Genomic DNA, 21,907 nt, shown 5'->3' on the forward strand with positions numbered 1-21,907 from the left:
GGTTGAAAATAATTTAATTTTCCTTTTTCAAAATAGCGCCAATTTCTGGGTGTGAGACACAGCATATCACCAGTTGTGAGACGGTGTCAACACCCATCTGGGCAGCATAAAAAATACGACTTTGCAGGCATACTATTTAAATGTTGTTTTAATTCTTTTTTCTAGTATTTTTGGGCATGTCAAGTGGAAAAAAGTCAATTGATTCAGAAGAAATCAATTTTAATGCTCTTGTTGAAGCTATTAAATTGTGTTTATTTGATAGTCATATTTTGGCAAATAAATATTATTATTTAGTATATAATAATATATATTATTAATATATTTAATTATTTCTACTAAACATAACGTTTTATGTCAAACTTATTAAATTTTAGCAATTTTTAATGAGTGTCTCACAACTGGAGACATTTTTTTTTTTTGAAAAAAGCGATGTGCTCGGAAAATATATCGTAAAATTTTTTGAGTTCATCGAAACACTATACTTTCTTTTAATAAAAGTTGCGTATTTCTGTTACCTTTCGAACGGTGTATTTTATTTACAATTTCGTTTGCCCGTTTACAATTTACGGGTCAAAAATGAAACCCGTCTCACAACTGGAGACTCTCCCCTATTAGTGTTACAAGTCATCAAAAAAGTAAAAAAAACGATCATTTGAAACACGTCCTCTCTGCTACAGGTTCTCAGCTTTTATATACTTCCAGAGTCGTCTCAACAGCGAGAGAAGTCACTTTCGCCACCTAGCGGTGAAAGTATAGGAGCGACAGTAATCTTTATCATTACTAAGGAAACCATGTGGAATACCACGTAGGATTCCATGTGGTTTCCTACGTGGGGATTTACATGGGATTTTACTTAGGAATTCATTTGGGAATTTATTTGTACTTAAATTCCTAAGTAAAATCCCATGTAAATCCCCACGTAGGAAACCACATAGAATCCTACGTGGTATTCCACATGGTTTCCTTAGTAATGATAAAGATTACTGTCGCTCCTATACTTTCACCGCTAGGTGGCGAAAGTGACTTCCCTCGCTGTTGAGACGACTCTGGAAGTATATAAAAGCTGAGAACCTGTAGCAGAGAGGACGTGTTTCAAATGATCGTTTTTTTACTTTTTTGATGACTTGTAACACTAATACTATTTATTATTTAATTTTTTATTAAATAATTTTTAATCCTTTGAAAATTTCTTCATTGGATCTTTAATAAAATACTATGTGATATCTCATATTAAATCCTAGGTGAAATCTTGCATGAAATCCTATGTCATTTCCCATATAATAACCTATGTGAAATCCCTTGTAAAGTTCCAAGTGGATTCCCATGTAGGGATATTCAATAAGGCGGATAATGTTTTTTACATGGGATTTGGTTTAGGATTTGACATGGGAAAATAATTATAAATAAATGATACTGTTTTTCACTTGGGGATTGACTTGGGAAAATAATTATAAATAAATGATACTGTTTTTCACATGGGATTCGGTTTAGGATTTGACTGGGAAAAACATGTGGGATTTGATATGGTTTTATGCATAGATGAACTGTTCAAATTTCCCATGTCTATTCCTAACTAAAATCCTGTCTCAATTTCCCATATGGTTTGACATGGGTAACCACATGATAAACCACGTGGTTTCCTTCATGGAAGTAGGGTTTTACATGGTTTTTGACATAGGATCCCATGTTGTTTCCCATGTGGTTTCCCATATGGCGATTTTCAATAGGGTCTTTTGTTTTGAAATATATATATAAAGTTGTTAATAGATGGAACCATATTAGGTATGTATTGTGGCTATAATTCATTTTGATGAATGCAAATAAATAAATAATAATAAAAAATAAATATAATAAATAATATAATAATAATAATATAATATTATAATATATAATATAATAATAATATAAAAATATATATATATATATATATATGGGTGATTTTCACGTAACTGTGCAATTTCAAGATCAGTTTTAAAAGAAAAAAAATTTTGTTTTTTTAATGTTAAATATCACTTTCCCCCATCGTTAGGGCATAATATAGTTGTAATTTGAACGGTTTTACTACAGCCATAATTATAAAAAAATTATAACAAATTTTCGAAAATTGGCTGCCACGGAGCTGACCAGCCTACGCATTGAATAATACTGCCGTCAACTGGGGCTACTTTATGTAGGAGGTATATTTAATAAATAAAATTATTAAAAAGGACTTCTTTGTCAAAAAACCAAAAATAATTTAATTAAAATCCTTAAAACGATTAAAACTTCAACCGCCCAGTAAAAAAAATTCGATACACGGACCGCGGAGTTCGTATACGAGCTCGGTAGCTCGTATGAGAAATATGAGAAATCTCTCATACGAGCCTTTTCCGTAATAAGAAGTGTATAGATGCTTGTATACGAGGTGACTTTTAAAGCATTTTTATTAATGTAACACTATTTTAAAGTAAATGTAGATAATAGAAATGAATTTTCTCATCTAAAACAAAGCTAAATTCATAAGGGAAATGAAGTTTTAAGAAAAAAAGGATAATTTTGTTAAAAAAATTTATTCACACTGAAAAAAGGTTAGAATTTGATAATTCCTTGTTTACTTATTATTAAAAAATCTCCTATTGAAATGATGAGATTCAAAGTTATTTACATGTGTTTAAATGATAGTATTATAATTATCATAATGTATTATTGTAAAATGTATATTTAAAAAGAAAAAGTGTTATTTATTTTCTGAGAAATATAAAATTTGAAGAAAGGTTGTTAATTTTTAATAAATCATGATTTTAGCAAAATCTTAATGTTTTATTTTACATTTTGTTGTATAATATTTACAAATTTTTTTGTTTAATTTCTTATTTTTTTTAATTTACTCTGAAATATCTACACAAAAGATTTAATGAATAAGAAAGGATAAAAAAAAATGTTTACTTAACATTATAAAAACAGAAAGATCAATGCACAAAGTAGCCCCATCTCAGGGTCTATTTTGTGCACAACTTTTAATGACTACAACTCCGACAAAAAAATTTATTTCATTGACTAACTCATAGGAAACCTTCAGAAGGAAGTATAACATAAGCAAAAGTTGATTTTCTTTTAATTCTGAATTTGAATAAATCACTGAGTTAAAAAAAGCATTTTGATGCACAAAATAGCCCCAGCAAAAATATTTACTTAATGTAGGAAATTATTTGCTGATTAAGAATTTTAATTAAGGAAGATTTCGACTATATCAGCAATTAGTGACATCTATTAGACGTCAATTGAACTCTTTGGTTTAGAGTCAGGTGTTATTCTTAAGATAATTATTCCGATATGGTTGTCGGTAAATAATTATATTTTTGAATTTAATTTTTGATCTGAAAAAATAAGCTGCGTGAACGACTGCACTGTGCATCTGTGAGGACTCGAACCCCAGTTAATAGCTGCCTTTCGCGGGACTAACGCCTACCAATGCACCATGCCAACACAGCCTGGACGTTCACGTTTCTTATAATCTCAGATCAAGCCCATACACTAGTCGAAGAGCTATATCCTCACAGATGCACAGTGCAGTTCGACACCTCCCGTTCATATAATGCTTATTGAAAAACAAATGCAAGATCATTCTTATTCAGTTTCTAGTGCAAGACAATTCTTATTCGATTTTCCGTGCAATAAAATGCTTATTCAAAATTGTGTGCAAAACAATTGCCACTGACAGAACAATAAATGTAACCCTAAATCATCTTTTTAATATTAAATTACAATTAAATATCTGAGAATTTCAGTGCGCATCTATTGTTATTAGAAAATTTAAACATGGATTATCTCTTACGTATTAAGAAATATTGTTTAAGCAATTGTAATTAAAAATTATATTCAATTGAAAATTTTATAAAACTCATAGCGTAAGCTAATTTCAGATTGTACTTTTTAGCATAGAATTTTGAATAAGCATTTTATTGCACGGAAAATCGAATAAGAATTGTCTTGCACTAAATACTGAATAAGAATAATCTTGCATTTGTTTTTCAATAAGCATTATATGAACGGGAGGCGTCGAGTTGTTCACGCAGCTTATTTTTTCAGATCAAAAATTAAATTCAAAAATATAATTATTTACCGACAACCATATCGGAATAATTATCTTAAGAATAACACCTGACTTTAAACCAAAGAGTTCAATTGACGTCTAATAGATGTCACTAATTGCTGATATAGTCGAAATCTTCCTTAATTAAAATTCTTAATCAGCAAATAATTTCCTACATTAACTATACAGCTCTTCGACTAGTGTATGGGCTTGATCTGAGATTATAAGAAACGTGAACGTCCAGGCTGTGTTGGCATGGTGCATTGGTAGGCGTTAGTCCCGCGAAAGGCAGCTATTAACTGGGGTTCGAGTCCTCACAGATGCACAGTGCAGTCGTTCACGCAGCTTATTTTTTCAGATCAAAAATTAAATTCAAAAATATAATTATTTACCGACAACCATATCGGAATAATTATCTTAAGAATAACACCTGACTCTAAACCAAAGAGTTCAATTGACGTCTAATAGATGTCACTAATTGCTGATATAGTCGAAATCTTCCTTAATTAAAAAAAAATATTTACTATTTACTATCAGCTTGACATAACCAGAGAATTTTATTTTCATAACATTATGAAATTAGCGCATAAAACTAATTTCAGAAAAGTATTCACAAATAAAAGCGTTACGATCAACAGTAATACTGTGCTTCTGCATGGTTGACATAAAGACATTTTAAATTAAGCACCAAAAGTAAAGGCGTGCTTTTCGAATATTAAGGTGTTTTTAATAAGTCAACGGTTGCTGAAGCACTGAAATATAAAAGGACACAACTATGTCTGTCCTCTTCTATAATATGTGTTATTGTGTCAACTGTTGATCCATGAATTTGCACCTTCACACTGTATGCCACAGGCTCCACGGAGCTGATATTTTATGTGACACCACGGAGCTGAAATTTGACATTTAAACTAACCTAACTCCGACAATTCTGCAAAATAATTTTTTTCTTTGGGCAGATAATTTGTTTCTATTGTAATCTTCAAAAAAATCGTAATAATTACAACAGAGAGTGTTTAGATTAAAAGAATAGTAATACCACGGTACTGATCACTTTTTTTGTGACCTTCACATTTTTACAAAAAAAATTGTTTTTGAGTGTAGAACTTCCAATTTTTGAACCTTTTTTTTACTTATATTTGTTGCTAATGGATCTTATTTTAGATTGTAATTCTCAGATAACATTAAAATGTGCCATAAACAGTTAAATTATAGGGAAAAAAATCTTATTACAAAATTGAAAAAATTTGTGGACAAAACTATTTTACATTTTATAATTTTATAAGAAGTATTAGAAGATGCATTATATGTAGAAATTGTTTACCTATATACACAATTCATATTACAAAAATTCTCGTTTTCAGTTTCGGCGTTTTCAATAAAATTTCTGAATTTTAACTTAAAATTTTAAAAAACGGACACGCCACGGAGCTGAAATTTTGGAGGGAATTCCGCAATTTATCAAAAATTATAATATCTATTTGTACATATTTGTGGTTGCGAATAGGTTTTATATATACCTGTGAAATGTATCCATACCCAAGCAAAAATTTTTTATTTTGAATGTGTTTTCTGTGACGCCGCCAAATATTACAGTTACGTGCAAATCACCCATATATATATATATATATATATATATATAATAATAAATAATAATAAATAAATGCAACACAATATTAATGTTTTTTGAATGTATAAAAAAATATTATTTTGATTTAATAAATTAGTTGTTAAATTAAAATTCATTATTACTTAATACATTCTTTAAATGGAATGTAATTAAATTATTAAAATGTAATTTTCCAATTAAACTTAATGTACATATTAATTAATTATTAATTAAATATTAATTTTTTTAATGAATAACATAATATTGCCACTGAGAAAAATAAAAGGTTAAATATAACCAAGTTTTAGTTAAAAACAACCGAGCGATGCTGCTAATATAGCACTTGCAATGTGAATTGTCTGCAGTAACCGATCAAAGACGATTAAAAATTTCGGTAGAAACTAGTTAAGACTACTCGGTTACGGTAGCTTCTTTCTCTGTTACTGTAACTAACAGTTTATGATTAATGCTCCGTAAACGTTAGTTAACTTACTCGGTTACTGTAGCCACCTAAAAAGGCTACAGTAATAATATGAACTTGAATATTGTAGTCAATTAGCTCTGTTATAATAAAGAAACCGATTAATTAATTTTAAACCACCCAACTCGATTAAAATATTTTTTGATTAATAAAATATTCCCTTGATAAAAATTATTTTCTTTTATTGGAAAGAAATCTATTTGATTAAAAAATTATGTTCTAATTTAAAGATAACCAAAATTTTCTGTAAATTAAAATTCTTTTTTATAATCAAACAAATCTCTTTCAAATAGAATAAAATACTTTTAACCTCTTTAACGTGCATCGTGTAATATGTCATCGGGAATGAAAGGTTTAATGCGTTAAATATTCTCCGTTTTATTTTTATTTCTATGTATCTATTGTAGATGAATTCTATATTTGATGGCTGCTGTAACATAATCAATAAAAATTTGTATCGCGTCGGTAGAAACCAGAATTGTAACAACACGACTCTTCGGAAAAGACGAAACGAAGTGACTGACTGACTGTGACTGACGATATGTCGCCTAGATATGTTTACTCGGTTAAAATCTCACAACTCAACGTAATTACATGAAACTCAGTTAATATTAATCGCATAGTAATAGTTTATATTCAAAAAACAGATAGGTAACAACAACCACGAAAGTTTGTTTCCATTATGCACATTTCAGATTGGTTAAGATAATCCTTTGGAGGATTATTTTTAACAGATGTGTTTTAACCATCTCAGCCAATAATCAGTATAACTTAGTTTCTTTTAACCATATCTTATTTATTTTTAAATACTTTTTTTTAACCGAGCTATTTCTACCACTCGGTTAAACGCAATTTTTCTCAGTGTGCTAATAATTTTTTCATAAATAATAACTTAATAATTATTATTATAATAATGTTATAAATACAATAATTTCTAATTTGCAATTCTATTTTATTTTGAGAAATAATATGAACCACAGACATACATATAATCAAATAGAAAAAGATTGACCACTTAAAATTCTGAAAGATCAAAAGAAAAGCAGAAATAATGGCATTAAAAAATGTTGGTTCGTAAAATAAGTCAATTTATTTTTAAAATACATAGGAATTCAATTATTTACAGATTTTTTATAAATTTCTTCGCAATAATTCAATTTTTTTATTTTCATAAATGGGTGATTCTCAAATGCGTAAATCTCATTTAAAAATTATTATTTTGGTAATTTATGGAAATTTTTGGAAATTTTCGCGATAATTCATAAAAATATGTAAAATTTCAATTATTATTAAAAATTTGGATTTTGGTAATTTATGGAAATTTTCGCGGTAATTTATGGAAATTTATAAGGTAATTTATGGCCATTTGTAAGGTAATTTAAAGAAATTTTGTCGGTAATTTTTAAAAATATGCAAAGTAGAAATCACAATTGAATTGAAAATTTTTAGTTCGGTAATTTATGGAAATTTTTGCGGTAATTTATAAAAATTTTCGTGGTGATTTATGGAAATTTATTTAAGTAATTTATAGTAAACTTTCCTGAGCTATAGGTTTTTTTTATTCCTTATGTATGTGGCACCATAACACTACATTTGCACTAGGTTCTTCGTAATACGAAGGTCGGTGGAAATTCTGAGGTCGGTGTAAACTCAGGCTGGTGGGAACTTTTTCAACCGACTTTGGATATTTTAATTTTTTGAAAAAAGTATCATTAATTTTTAATCGGTTTAAAGTGGATCTCATTCGTATTGACGAAAACAATATAACTACGCTTTATTTAACCTTTTTTATAAATAATTGTTTAATTTGTGGTAAAATATTTAAGGGTCGGTGGAGATTATTTTGTGATTCCCTTATCAAATTTCCAACTTAAAATGAGTGAAAAATGAATAAATCAATTAGAACATTGATTCTTTTTCCTGAATTAACTTAAGGAAGTTATTTTTTGTGTTTACAAAAGTAATTTTAAGTTAACATTTGATTTTCATTTAAATAATTCACTGTTTGTTAATAAAATAATGAATAACATCAAAATTTGCTGTCTAACATAAACTGAAAAAAAACATATATGAAATGAATTTTTTTTTTTAATTTTTTTATTCAACTGTACTAAAGTAGACGATACTAAAATTTCAATAATAATTGTATTTATTATTGCATATTACTAAAATTATTAACTTTTTTTTCTAAACTTCCTGTGGGGACAGGTAAAATTTTGACGTTTTTAGCCTTAAAACCGGTTATTTATGAAAAATTATAATATTAGATACAAAAGTAATTATTGGTTTTTGTTTCTAAACATATAGATAACCTTTTCACGTTGGAATTGTAAAAATATATGAAAATTATTTATTATTTTTCCATTACAACATGAAAAAAACCAAGTTCTGCGCTACGCGGAGAATCACCCAAATAATAAAATTTTTACTGGTATTCAATTGAGGGGCTGGATACTATAAGGGAATACGCGCCATTCACTTATAATTCAATTATTTATTTTTGTAATTTTAATAATTGAATTCTAATAAAAATTAATTTAAAAATTAATTTCAGTTAAAATTTTAGATAATAATTGAATATTAAAAGCAAGATAGCGTAAATATTTATAAATAATTAAATTTTGAAATTAATTTTTTTTAAAAATGTTAATTGAATTTTTTTAATATTATTTCAAGTTTTTATTTTCTAAAATATATTTAATTGAAGAATTTACGAATAATTGAAATTATGTCAAATTGATTTAAAGAAGAATTTTAGTTAAAAATTGTTGAAAATAATAATTGAATTGATAATGATTTTATCACTCGGTTATCTTTAATTATTATAAAACATGAGGAGTCATCGATATTTTCATGTTTTATAGTTATGAAAAATTTAATTTCTAATTTTAACCCCTTGGCAGTCGATGACGTGTATACACGTCATGGTGCAGGTGGGCTCAAACTGTCGATGACGTGTATAGACGCAAGCAGATTTTTGGCTACAATAACACATAGATTTGTCCACAAATTGATACTCGGGGGTTTTCGGGGTCGCTTATTACGAATCCGTTTTCAGATTTTAAAAATTAAAAATAGCGGATCCAATATGGCGGACGACATTTTCAAAAATTCATCGGATTCACTTGAAACTTGTTACTCAGGGGTTTTCGGGATCGCTGATTACAAATCTTATATAAGATTTTGAAAATTCAAAATAACGGATCCAATATGGCGGACATTTTTTAAAATTCATCGGATTCACTTGAAACTTGTTACTCAGGGGTTTTCGGGGTCGCTGATTGCGAATCCGATTTCAGATTTTAATAATTCAAAATGGCGGATCCTATATAGCGGACGACATTTTTAAAAACTTGTCCGATTCATTTAAAACTCGTTACTCGGGGGTTTTTAGGGTCGCTGATTACGAATCTAGCATCAGAGTTTTAAAATACAATGTGGCGGTTCGAATATGGCTGGCGCCATTTTAAAAAATTTATTAGATTTACTTAAAAATTGTTACTTGGGATTCATTGATGTTGTAGATTAAAAATGTAATATCGGTATTCAAAATGACGGATCCAATATAAGAACAAACAAAAAAAATGTAAAAAAAACAAAATAAATAAAGGAGTGTAAAATCCGACTGCATACCTCCACGTGGTAAACTCTGGGGCCGTAAGTAACCACTATTTTGAGTTTTCAAAATCTGATATCGGATTCGTAACCAGCGACCCCGAAAACCCCCGAGTAAAAAGTTTTAAGTGAATCCGATGAATTTTAGAAAATTTCGTCCGCTACATTGGATCCGCCATTTTGAATTTTTAAAATCTGATATCGGATTCGTAATCAGCGATCCCGAAAACCCCTGAGTAACAAGTTTCAAGTGAATTCAGTTGGTTTTTTAATTTTCATGTCCGACATATTGGATCCGCCATTTTGAATTTTCAAAATCTGATATCGGATTCGTAATCAGCGACTTCAAATACAATAGTATGCTCGTTTGCGTAAATTTTCGTTTTCTAAAAAGTTGTCGACATTTTGAGCCCACTTATGAGATTTTGGTCTTGACTGCGAAGGGGTTAAGTAAAATGTTCTCTTATTTGACTCGGACTGCTTATATTTTTGTTCGTAAATGGTCCGTAATTTTTCATGTTTGGTCCGTAAAGTACGTATTTTTAAATACTGTGTCACTGGTTCGAGCCCTGATATTTTTTTTAAAAATGTTCATTTTATATTCTTAATTTATAACGTTACTGACGTTTACAATGATTAAGAAGAAAAAATAATTTTCTATTCAAACTTTTGTCTTAATAAAACTTTTACAATGTTTCTTGAACAGAAAGTTAAGAAAGGAAAATTTTGTAAACGTAAAATATTGTTTTCTGAGTGAAAAACAGTCTTTCTCTTCGAATCGTTGATGACAAACGTTGTGAATACGTCTCCCACGTCATTTATAAGTGTTATCAAATAAAATTTAAGAAATGTTTTTTTTGTAAACCCTTATTATGTCGATTCTTAAAACCTGGAAAAACAATTTTCGAAGGCTTGGAAAACCTGAAAATGTCAGGGAAATTTTTTTCAGATTAGTTGTAGACACCAGTAGAGTGGCTCAGCAATGGTTCACGAATCTGATTGGTTAGGGGGCGTGGCTTATTTATAGTTCACGTCTCTGATTGGTTAAGGGGGCGTGGCTTATTTATAGTTCACGAATCTGGTTGGTCGAGAGGGTGTGGCTAAGGGGCGGGGATGGGCGTATGTGTAGGAATAGTTCAGAGCTGTGATTGGTTGAATTATGGTTCATGGACCTGATTGGTCGAGAGAATGTGGCTAAGGGGGAGGGATTAAACGCCCTGTCAGGAATAGTTCAGAGCTGTGATTGGTTGGTTTATGGTTCATGGATCTGATTGGATGTGGGTGTGTCTTGGAAAATAGAAAGTAGTGAGTCAAAGATGGAGTCGGAAAAGTGGAGGTGAAAATTAAAGTGTAACGAAATAAAATACGTAAATTTCATAAAGGTAAGTTTATTGTACTACTAATTAAATCTATATTACATATTAAGAGAATAAAATTATAAAGTGTATTTTATGAATTATGTGTAATACATGATGTTGTACATGTTTGAATACAATTATGTGTATGTGTGTGTGATGTAGAAGTATGGTTACAATTATGTTTAATTTTTAATGTTTTTTGAAAATTAGAAGCTATATAATCATTTTTTAATAAATTATTTGTAAAAAGTAAGTTAAAGTCGAGAAGAGAATAGTTAAAAGACATATAATAAAGAAACATAATACAAAATTGGCCACAAACAGTCGAAGAGGTACTTTGATATTGTGTTGTGTTCCATCTGAAAAAAGCGCAGTTTCTTCGTAAACAATCCAGATGTTGAGGAACAAAAGGCGGTAGACCATAGCTGTCGAAGTACGTTCCTCGGCCGTCCTTGCTGATGTGTATAGCGACCCAGTGGGTACTAGGTTTAGTGTGGTCATCGGTATTAACAACAATTGCAGACGGTCTTGTCAAAAAATGAGGTATTTTATCAGCAGGATAAACTCCAACGGAATGGTTGTTTATGAGACGTAGACACTGTAGTATTTGTAGACTGTTCATTCTTTGATGTATCAATATCCTCGTAATTGGCGTAAGTAGGAGTTGCGGTAGTTGTAGTCGACACTGGTAAGATTTGAAATGAGGTTTCTTGACTATTTTTTACAACCTCTGGAATATAAGGAAGAGGTGGTGTTGAGGATACTTCGTTGATAATTTTTAATTTTTTAGAACTGTTATTACAAATAGCTCTATCTTTTCTGTATTTTTCAATCCAGCGTTTAAGCTTAGTAGCGTTATTGAGAGCACAAATAAAATATTCTTCTTTCTTTACACCGTGGTGAAAACAGTAGGCACGACTATCTGGTAGTTCCTTGAAGGAAGGACAAGATAAATTTTCGACATTAATAACTTGTCTACTTATGATTTGTTGTAAAACTTTAATCTTGTCTCGGCCTTTTACGTAAATGTTTCTGGATGTTCTTGCTACTTCACGTAAATTGGCATAAATATGTTTCATAGGAACATCACCATCGAACCATTCAATACCATGATAAAAACACGAAAGCCAATTATTTTGTTGTTTAATGCTGGATGGTAGATCCGAAAATAAGTGTGGTGGTGCAACAATCCAATGTCCAAAAAATTTACGATCCAATGCAATAACAGCTGCTTCTTTGATCATAAAATTATCCTCTATATCACGAAATCCTTGTATGTCTATAACGTAGTCGACCATTTTAAAAACGATCACGAATTTGTATTTTTGTAGAAACTTTTTTCACTTTTGTACCCGACTAGTGTTGTGTGTTCTTTAAAAAGAAAAAGTATACTGAGTTCTTCTATATATATATCAATTTCTAGAACGTTGTCGTATTCGGCATATACAATACAATTAATAGTTTCTTGTAGCATTTCTTCAAAACGTAGTTCTATTCTTAAAGCTCCATGTTTTATAAGATTCCAATGAGAGAAACAATGAGCAGAGAGATCAGGTGTAAGATCAAAGGCAAAAAGGCAGTATCCATTTGCGTAGTCGAAACGATTAATATTATTTCCTTCGTTAAGAAAATGAATACCAGTCCCAGTAAATAAAGTTTGGTAAGCTTCAACATAAAGTTTATCTTTTGAAAATTCTGTTAATAGTGGTTTAGAAGGTATTTGCATTCCGTCTACGTAGAGTGAATAGTGGTTGATTTGATAATGTTTAAAGTTGAAAGGGTTTTTATTTCTAGAGCCGTTAAAAGCTGTATTATCGACGAATCCTATAATAATTCTTTTAGGTAGTTGACCAAGTATAACATTATCAAGAGTTTCACTGTGAATACCAGCGTGAAGTGACAAGGCCTTTACCTCTACTCTAGTTATAGGATATTTAGCGGTACCACTAGAGAGAGCCTTGGCATGACCAATTAAAACCCCAGGACTAATTTTTGCTCTACGTACAAGTAAAGAAGCTTCTTCGATGTGTAAGGAAGATACTCCTGTGGGGTCTATTAAACAAAAGGCATCTTTTGAGCGAACAAGTCGTAGTCGTAATTCCACACCGTTAAGTAAAAATTTATCTTGATTAAAAACATCACAATGTAAATGTCCAAATTCTTCCATTTTACCAGCAGTGTCGTTAGACCATAACGAAGATGTAAGATGAGTGGTTTTTGCTACGTTATTGTAGTTGAGTAAAGTTTCAATGTAGGCTCTATATGCATAAGCGTTATTTGGTGGTGAGACAAGTTTTTGGTTGAAGTAGACATCAATCTGGTTGAACATAGAATGTAATAAATTATTTACTGAGCCTATTTTACTTATGTTGTCGGCATTTTCTGCAGTTCTTGCTGGTACAATTAAACGAACTTTGAGACTGATCATAGTATGAGGAAGATCGATATATTCATCTCCGTGACCAGGAACGACGAATTCTATCGGTGAGTCATCTGTGAGGGATGAAACAGGTTTGTAGTGCACCCATTGTGAACTTTCTATAGCTGTTTGAGTTGGTGGTAAAGTAAAAAGATCCAATTCTGATTTTAAACATTCACAAGAATGAGAATGTAAGAAAGACATTTTATTTAAAAGTTCTTAAACTTTACCAAAAATATCAACTTTTGTTCTTCTTTTTGTTTTATATTTTTTTAAATTTTTTGGCTTCTTTTTATTTTTTCTGGTTTTTTTCCCTTTCTTCTTTTGTTTTTTAAGAATTTTCTTTTTATGATTCAGATTTTTTTTAATCTTTTTCTTTGTTGAATGTTTTGGACCGTCGATGTGTAGTATGCTACGGTTTGCTAGTAACTGAGCAGGTGGTGATAATCCAATATATTTATAACCAGATCCGTTCATAATGTTTTCTACTTTTTCCATTGCTCGTCGTTTTAAATTTCCTCTAGATTCTTGAAATCTTTGTTTCATTGCTTCTTTAAAAGGGACTTTATTTTCAACGTCGTCAATCACATTGAGCCCCGTATTAAATACTTCTCTACCAACAGCTCTTGCTCCACGCGCTAAGAGTGGTAAAACACGTCGAAATAGTCCACCAAGGAAACTACCAATTCCGTGACCTCTTTGATAAGGTGATCCAACATATACTTGCGATACACCACCTCTGCCGACTTGTGAAGTGTAATAATTTTCGTAAATAGACATTTTTCAGAGTTCCTGTTTAGTTGATTTTTTTAAAATGAAGTGTCACAGTCAATGAACCAGATTCAAATGGTATAGAAAGTCCCAAGTTGTCTCTTATATCGATTTCTATTGTCCTGAATGTTGTGTTTAAAACAGGTATGTAATTAGGAGTTGAAAATTGAGTCACTTGAGTTGACCCAAAAATATAGTTTTTGGTGTCTACAGGTACAACTCGTAATAAAGGTGCTTTAACATCACCCGTAATTCTTGGTTCACATACGTCACAATAAACGAATAACTGTTGAGGTATTCCATATGAAAGGCTTGGAGGTTGACACGCTCTCTGTGTATGTAGAGGTATGAGTTCTAAAGGTTCAAAACCCAATATTTTTGAAATTTTTCTGCTGATTACTAGAAAATGACGTCCAGGTATGACACATTTCTCAGTACAGGTTTTTTTTAGTAGTACATAACGATTATTGTTATCATCATATTCAAATTGAAAGTGTTCCTTAAGAGAAGGTGTATTGTTTATAGCATATAGAAGACTTTGAATATCTTTGTAAATACCAGGAGGAAAAAAAGATACTATAGGTTTTAACCATTCTCCATGAAGTATTTCGTAACCAGTGTTGACATTATTATTGATAGAGTGACACTTATCAAATGTAAAACTCTTTTTTGGAATTTTTAATGGTAGAGAGTATTTTTCTAAAACTGATAAGCCATTAAATTCCTTATTATCGGATAAATTGAAAAACTCATATTTTTCTTTTGGTTTATCTAATTTACCTTTTTGGATTGATAAAAGCACAATTCTATTTTCTAGTTGAGATTCAGTACGTACATGAAGAAATGATCGTGGGAATTGAATTTCAGTGATGGCTACAACCCATTTTCCTTGTAAACGTATTTCTTGTGGTAGCTGCGTAGTGAAATTTGTAATGGTGTTATTAGGAAAATATTTCATACTACTATCACTAGGTAGTAGAATATAAAACTGGTCGTGGTTCATTCTGAAGATTTTATGTCAGAAAACGGAATCCAAGAATTAAATTTAGCCGGATAACCAGCCCACTTTACATAAGCTTCTTTTCTTAAACCTCTTCCGCGGGTATGTATTATTTTTTCAACAATAAACTCGTCATTGTTTAAGTCTTTATTTTTAACATCAGCTAATTCTTGTTCGTAGAAAACACCATCAATTTTTTCTCCAGATAGATCCTCTAGTTCATAAACAGTGGGTGAATATTCTCTCCAATTTATAACACACGTTATAACAAATAATTCTTCTGTCCATACAGCTTCATAACCTTTCTCAAAGGTTCCTCTAGCGCGACTGACACGTACCAAATCGCCAACACTGTATTTACATCTTTTTTTAGCATATCTCTGTATCGGGAAGCGTTTTCGAATATTTTCACGCGCTATTGACGAGTTGTAGAATGTAACATCTGAAGGACACATATTTATGCTAGAATGATGTGCATTATTGTAAGCAGTAACTAAATCTTGTAAGACATCTATATAACAATGTGTATTTTTATGTGTAAAATATCGCCACATACGTTCTTTTAAGGTTCTGTTGAAACGTTCTACAACAGCTGCTTTTACAGTTGGATCTCTAGCAGCTCGAAATTTTATATTCTTCTCCATTAAAAATTTCTGAAAAGAAGCACCGACAAATTCTTTTCCCTTATCTGTTTGAAGACATAACGGTATACGATTTTTATTATTTCGGAGAATTCGTTGAAAGCCATTTTTTACTTCTGACACTGTTTTATAATGTAATGGTTCAACCCAGGCAAACTTACTTAGTACATCGATTACAACTAGAAGATAAGCATAATTTTTGTTCGTTTTTTTTAAAGCTTGTAAATCCACCAAGTCAGCCTCCCATAAACTGTCAATAGTGTCAACATTATAGAAAGCTCTAGGAAAATGTTTTCTTGTAGGTCTATGTAAATTATAAGCATCTTGTCCTTTTAGCCAATCTACAACATTTTGTTTATTTGCTTTACCGTGTACTAATTTTACAATTTTATTTGCCCCAGAGTATGAAGCAGGGTGTAATGGATCGTAATATATTTCATGTAAATTCTCCATTTTATATTCTAATCAAAAGAAAAAGGTAACCAACTAGCTTTTACAATTTTTTTATTTTTTCCTTCTTCGTTATCAGACTCTGTAGAATCGTCGTCAGTAATAATGTCTTCTTTCGATTTTAAATTTTTTGATTTAGTTGTTACTTTTTTTCTCTCAAGTGATCTTTTAATAATAAATGTTGGTTTTTTTAAAGGAGTTGTTCTTCGCAAAGGTGTTGTTGTCGCTAACAGAGGCGACTTTACCCAATATTCCTTATTGGCAACGAGTTCTCTAGATATATTAATTTGTTTTAAAAAACTAGAGAACTGTCTTCTACCTGGTACCGTAACTGTCTTTCTATGTCTTAAAGCGTCGTTTATTAAATCTGTTATATTTGAACCTTCAACGAGAATATCATCTATAAACACATTTCCAGCTCTATCCCAACGGAATCTTGATTGAATATCGGGACTTTGTAATCTATCCAATAACGCCGCACCTTTATTTTTGTATGTTTTAGGAATAGTGCTTAGTATGTCTTCTATGGGTAAAATTTTTTCGTCAACAGTATCTATACCCTCGTCAGAAACAGCTGCTGTATCGTCGTTTTTAGTTGTTCTTAATGGCGGAATAGGATCTCTTTTTTGATCGATAAAATATAAAAACTTTTGTAGTACTTGCTGATACATTTTCCATTTTTCATGTTCGTTGTTATTAGGATATGTTGAGTAGAGAATTTTACTCATTTCTGAATCAAGTCTACTCAGAAAATTTCCAGGGGTTTGAGTAGATGGTACAACATGATTACTTTCACTTTTAATTTGTTGTAAATGCTGTTGTTGCTGTTTTTCGATTTGTTCTAAACGATCATTAGAAACAAGAACCATTTTCTTTGTGTGTTCCATATTATTTTTCTGACTTTCCTAATGTCGAGGAAAAAACGGCTGACAGCAATGTTCCTAATATTGGTGAAATGAGAAACGGTAGAAAACCGTTACCTTTTTGAAGAATAAACTGTTTTTTAGTTTTCCAAGAACCTTTTCTCTTTGTTAACTTTCTCAAAGCATTCTTGTGTTTTTTTAATTTTAGTTTCTCACAATCTTTTAAAGGCACGTTCCCTTGTAAAATATTTAAGGCACATTCACAAATACACTTAATAAGTTTAATATCTGCTTTTTTTAGAACAGCGGATCGTTGTTTAGCATCCAACAAACATAGGGCTTTTAACGTTAAGGCATTTTTGTGGCCTATTATTTTACGTGTTTAAGGCTTCATTACAACTGCATAACTGGAACAAATGTACTACTTCTACAAGATTTTATACCCTTCGACGGTATGTAAACATAGTGGTAGGGGTCAGAAGGAAATATGGAAGTTCTGAATCGGCAGTTGTCAGGTGTTGTTTGTTTCAGATCGAAAAGTAGATATCCATGAGGTTGAGAGGTTGCATCATGGTAAGCTTCTTGAACGAATCGAGAATTTTCTGGACATACTTGTCTAGCTAGATGTTGAATTTGAGCTCTATCTCTTGGATTTTTAAAAACAACTATGTAATTAGCATTTAACGAAATATCTCTTTGTCCATGGCCTTGATGAAAAAGGTTTTGTGAAATAAAAATAACACTTAAATTTTTGTGGTGACTACCTTTAGTAAACAGGTCTATAACAGTATTATTTGAGGATTCACGCATAAGATCGTCTATAATTATTAATTTCGAACGTGTGTCGTCGGAATAATCAGTTGATTGTGGTAGACCTTCTTTGAATTCAATTTCTTTACCATATTCTGCATAACAATTTTGCCATTCAGAATAATAGAAAATAATTCGTTCAAATATTACATCACACATTATGTTTCTATTTTTCAAAAACTTTTTAACGAAAAATGTTTTTCCACAGCCTGTTGGGCCACAAATCATAGAAGTAAACGGATGCTTCCAACGAGGATCCATGTTTTTGTAACGAGTTAAGAAATGTTTCACGTAGATAGGTGATTCAGGTACACGAACAAAAGTGTGAATGTGGTCCGACCGTTACGAGTATAGATATATATATATATATATATATTTAGACTGACCTTAATATACAATAAAGATAGACAAAAACAGAAATATACATAGGTGCAAATATAGCAAACATATATCTCCATCTCTCTCACACTCATGGTCTAGTTACAAAACGCAACGCAATACGCTGATCTTAATAATATACAATAATGATAGACAAGTATATATATATATATATATATATATATATATATATATATATATATATATATATACAAACGCCATATTCTGAATCACTCTTTATGTTTGTAAATACGTATCGGTAAGAAACGTAAGTCTTACGTGTTAATAACACAACGTTTACATTTTTTAATATATATATATATATATATATTTCTGTAAATAAAATGATAAAACTGAGAAAATTTACTACTTCTCTCTAGCTAGTAACATATAACCAGCTAGTAACATATTACCAGCTTCTTAATACTTTAATCAACCTTGTACTAGTGAATTTGACTTTAATCTCATGAGCTGATACATTATGTTTAAAAGCTAAGAAATTTATTTAAAATATAATTAGCATGTGCACGCGGTTATTACAAGCTTGTTTAATCCGTGTTTCCGCTGTTTACTGACTCCGCCGCCGCCCGCCGTAACCAATGTGCTGAATGTAAGAGGACCTTAGGGCGTAGTCCTATGTAAGTAGAATACGTAAACTGAAAACAGAAATCGTGAGTGTAAGGGAGAAAGGTTGATATCACCGTCTCTCTCACTCTCATGAGTTTCTGCTCTTTGGTTTTATACTTCTGGTTCACATGAAGTTTTAAACTCGTTGTGAATATACATTAAAAACCTAACCAAAAATTCTCGTGACAAGTTTTAGTGTTTACATTCAATGTCAAATGAGTGAATATAGTGTATTTACTATATTCTTAGAATTTTATATAAATACAGATATTGAATATTCCGTATATTTCCTACAACTGGATATGTAAAATTATTTTTAATATTTCACTAATAACTTGTTATAAATCAAGAGAAATGGAAAATTAATTCAAACATTTAACAGGTAAGTATTCATATATAAATTTATATCAAAATTTGGTTTAAATTTATTTTAATATTTTTCAAATTTATATAAAAAAGACAATTTCTTTCTTTATTTTTAACTGTAAACAGAAATCTAACCTATTTTATCTCAGACGTTTTTCTGTCATTTCTTAAGTTTTTAAACTTCTTGTGTATATGGGTGATTCTTCAATCAGTGGTCACTTTTGCTTCCCCACTGTTCCCTATTTTATATCTTGAAAAATTGTTATCAAATCTACTTCAACCTTTTGCATAATTAATCTTCAATATGTTTTTTAGTAATATCATAATCGAAAAAAAATTTTATTTTAAAACAAAAGTTGTAATTCAATTGCAAATGTTCAAAAAACGCACATTTGTCATTTCTCCACACATGAATCATGAAGTTTAATATGTTTTATTTTGCACAAACTTTATTTTAAACGTTTTTTTATTTATTCTATTCGAAAGTTCATCTCAAAAACTAAGTTTTTGTGTATCGTTTTCTAATTTCCATTAACAAATCTGTGTAAAAATAATTTTTTAATATTTTCTCCACTTTTTTTTATTTGGAACTAGAGTTTACAATTTCATTGATTTTCATTAATTTTATTCCCTTTTTTAGTGCGATTTTATTTGCCATTAATATTATTAAGTTAATAAGTTGTATTTATGTTAAATTTTTATGAATTTTTACGGTTTTAATGAATTTTTTTCTTTGATTTGTAAACTCCAGTTCCTGTAAACTCCAGTTCCTAATTTCGTTTCGCGTAATGTAAGTGTTTTGTTTTTTTGAATGAATACAATTAACCTCGATTAACCTGTATCAAAACATGTAATTTCAATAACAGGTATGAGTAAAAATATTATTTATTTATTAATTAAAGCAGTTTAAAGTAATTATTTGCTTATTTACACTATTTATAATTATTAGCAGTCGAAAATTAACTTTTTCAAATAAATTATTTAACCTTTAAATTACAAATTTTTAAATTGTTTGTATATAAAACTAAAGAAAGAATTTAGCTCTAATATCTATAAAATAATCATTCTCAAGCTTTATTATAAAGATCTAAATAAAAAATTTCCAAAAAATTTAATTAAAAAAAAAAATTTTAACATATTCAAAAGTTACCACTTTGTGGAGAATCACCCATATGTATATGTTACCGGTAAAACCCGAAGTCCAGGCATTTCGCGAAATGCCTAGGCAAATCGGGAAATACCTAAAATCTCAGGTATTACTCGAATTTCCTGGCCATTCTTAGGTATTTTCCGAATTGCCTAGGCATTTTCGTGAATTTCCTAGGCATTTCGCGAAATGCCGAAGTCGATTTAGGCAAATTGAAAAAGTTATTAAAAAATTAATTGTGTATATGTGTATTGTGTAATTAATTGTATATATTTTTTGCTGGTTATTTGTTGCAGCATGTCGAACTACTGTGACACTTCGAATTACAAAGTAGCCCTTTTTTCCTGCATAAGCATCTTTTTGTTTTGCAGGATGTCTGACAGTGGCAGCGGGTAAATCCTTGTCCATTAGTATTAGATTCCTGAGTCGCTATACTTCGCAAGGAAATTGTTTCATCTTGTGGAACGTCTTGCTCGTCAATAAAGGATGCCTTACATTTGTCAAATTCGGACCTGTAAATAAAAATATTAAATTAATAAGTCATATCTGCAAATTAAGTGTAAATAAAGGTTTATTAATTGACATTAAACTTTCGTATTTTACAATATTTTCTACATCTCTGTTAATAATATTTTATTTTATATTATTTTACTATTAAATAATTAATTAAATTAATAAGTAATAAAATTTTTTTCTTACCTCTTCTGCACGTTTTGATGTTAGTGGTCGAAGGAGAACAAATTTCGTGAGATGATCTTGATAAACCATGATAAATTTAAATTGTTGATCAGCTTGCGACTGTAAATCGATTAAATCAACTTGGCATCGACTATTCATTTCAGAATGAAGAATTGGTTTTGAAACTAAACCGCGTTTCCTTTTCACTTTTTTCAAATGGCATATTTCGCATTTGGATAAAAACGTGTTCACAACGTCACGCGTTATGTTGGCATATTTTTTGTTTGTTTCGTCCAACATTCTGTCGCGACCTCCATGACCAGTAGCAATATGTGATGCTTCCAAAATATTGAACATTTTTTCGAGAGGAACATAATATTTTATTTCCCCATCATTGCACTTGGCAATTAATTTTGATACACCAGCAACTTCTAATATATCGTACCTTTTTATTCGTCTATATTGCCGACTAGTTTTGGGTCCGTTCAACTTCACTTCATGCATATCTTTTAGTATCTCGTCGTATTCTTCCTCGAGTAATATTTTATAATTTTGTGAATTTTTTAATGCACTGAAAAAATCGTTTTGCCAATTTTCTCTCACGTTATCGTTAGACATATTT

At 30.2% G+C, this 21,907-nt stretch overlaps 1 protein-coding gene across 4 annotated transcripts in view; it reads right to left on the reverse strand.

The window, feature by feature from the left end:
- LOC122505832 (myogenesis-regulating glycosidase) overlaps positions 1 to 21,907 on the reverse strand; it is a 387,127-nt gene that overhangs the window by 43,039 nt on the left and 322,181 nt on the right. The window lies entirely within an intron of this gene.

This window comes from Leptopilina heterotoma, unplaced genomic scaffold (assembly GCF_015476425.1).
Source record: "Leptopilina heterotoma isolate Lh14 unplaced genomic scaffold, ASM1547642v1 Lhet_373, whole genome shotgun sequence".
Classification (NCBI taxonomy): Eukaryota; Metazoa; Arthropoda; class Insecta; order Hymenoptera; family Figitidae; genus Leptopilina; species Leptopilina heterotoma.